The sequence below is a fragment of the Galeopterus variegatus genome, unplaced genomic scaffold (genome assembly GCF_000696425.1).
Source record: "Galeopterus variegatus unplaced genomic scaffold, G_variegatus-3.0.2 Scaffold156, whole genome shotgun sequence".
Taxonomy (NCBI): domain Eukaryota; kingdom Metazoa; phylum Chordata; class Mammalia; order Dermoptera; family Cynocephalidae; genus Galeopterus; species Galeopterus variegatus.
In genome coordinates this window covers 241,337-242,921 of record NW_007726267.1, presented here as the reverse complement: position 1 = coordinate 242,921, position 1,585 = coordinate 241,337, and the positions used below count along the sequence as shown (strand labels likewise).

The following is a 1,585-nucleotide window of genomic DNA, read 5'->3' as shown; positions in this document are numbered from 1 at the left end:
AAGGTCATTTGAAATTTGGGTCATTTTGTAACTGCTGTTCCACGGAGTGTTATAGGAATAGAAATCATGGTCTTTAGCAATCAGATATTGCAGTCTATGTAGCGTAACAACTTACCCCACATAGCAAGATGGTACAATGGAACTCTGTGTAGTAGTCTTTGTTGAGGCCTCAAACCCTGAAAACAAAAATTACTCATATTTTTACAGTGAAAATACACATTTTTATTTATAATCTGAATAATACCTGGAATTTATAGATTACAGAACTTTTTATACTGATTGTGGATTATAAAGGATAACTAAATTCTCTTCATTTTGTGGATGGTAAAACTGAGCTGTGGAGAAATTTCTCAAAGCAAATTTAAAATGAATTGATGTTCATCAAATAAATATCCTCATTGATTATTTTAAGGTAGAAAAGTACAATGCACTGTGTTAAGAAAAAAATTTTTACTGTAATAGCCCCATGCTCAAAACGTCTACAATCTTAAGGCTACTACACGTGTGAATTGTTGGTGCAGGTCCAACAGAAAACGTTTTATATTCCCGTTACCTCCTCAGGATGCCACAGTCAGTCTTCTGGATTGGAGTGTTGAGAGCTGCAGTAATACTGAGACCCAGGACAGTCTGGTATCCACTGGATCAATAATCCCATCATCCCACAGCCTTGCACTGGAATAGTAAGGGTTTCCTTCCTCTCCAAACCTCTTAATGATGGGCTCTTTTAAAGCTGCTTCATCAGCACTGGAGAACTGTTTTTCTTACTGTGCTTTTTGGTCCTTTGCTATCGTGGCTAACATATTGGCTGCCTGCTCTCCCCCCATCACTGAGACACAAGCATTTGGTCACAGGTAGAGAAATCTTGGGCTATATGCTCCGTCATACATTCCATAGTTTCCTGCCCCATATGCTCCCCCAGTGATGACGGTTATCTAAGGCACTTTGGCACAGGCTACAGCAGCCACCATCTTGCCACTGCCCTTGGCAATTCCTTCAGCTTCATAGTCTCTACCAGCCAGAAATCCAGTCACAAAAATTATAAATTAACAGAAGTTATAGTTAAAACTCTCCCAGGAGGCAAGCTGAGAAGTTCTAAAGCCAGATCCACTTACATGACACATCATTCCCCTATGGCTCAAGAGGTTAAGGTTGGAAAGGCTGGGGCAGGGCAGAGGAAATTCTGTGAGATTGTTTCAGCTGCACAGAACTGCCTGGCCCACAGTCACACCCCTTCCTGGGGTGGCCCATGTCCAGTGACTGACCCACGCGGGTGCATGAAGGACAAGCCATCCTGGGGCGCTCTACGAGAACTGCCTGGCCCACAGTCACACCCCTTCCTGGGGTGCCCCATGTCCAGTGACTGACCCACGCGGGTGCATGAAGGACAAGCCATCCTGGGGCGCTCTACAGGGCTGTTAGTGCTCTAGAGCTCCCTGTGGGCTCAGCTGAGGCTGTCACTGGGCCTCGCAGCTGCAGTTCTTCTCCCATTGCCCACCTGCTTCCATGGCTTCCCTTTCACAGGTGTTGATCCCATAGGAGCCCTTAGGAATCATCCTACACAACAAACTGCCTGGGAGCCAGCTTC

The 1,585-nt window shown here is 45.2% G+C and overlaps 1 pseudogene; it reads right to left on the bottom strand.

Annotated features, from left to right (window-relative positions):
- Positions 1–549: 549 nt before the first annotated feature.
- LOC103608735 lies at positions 550–1,034 on the bottom strand (annotated as a pseudogene).
- Between the last annotated feature and the right edge of the window lie 551 nt (positions 1,035–1,585).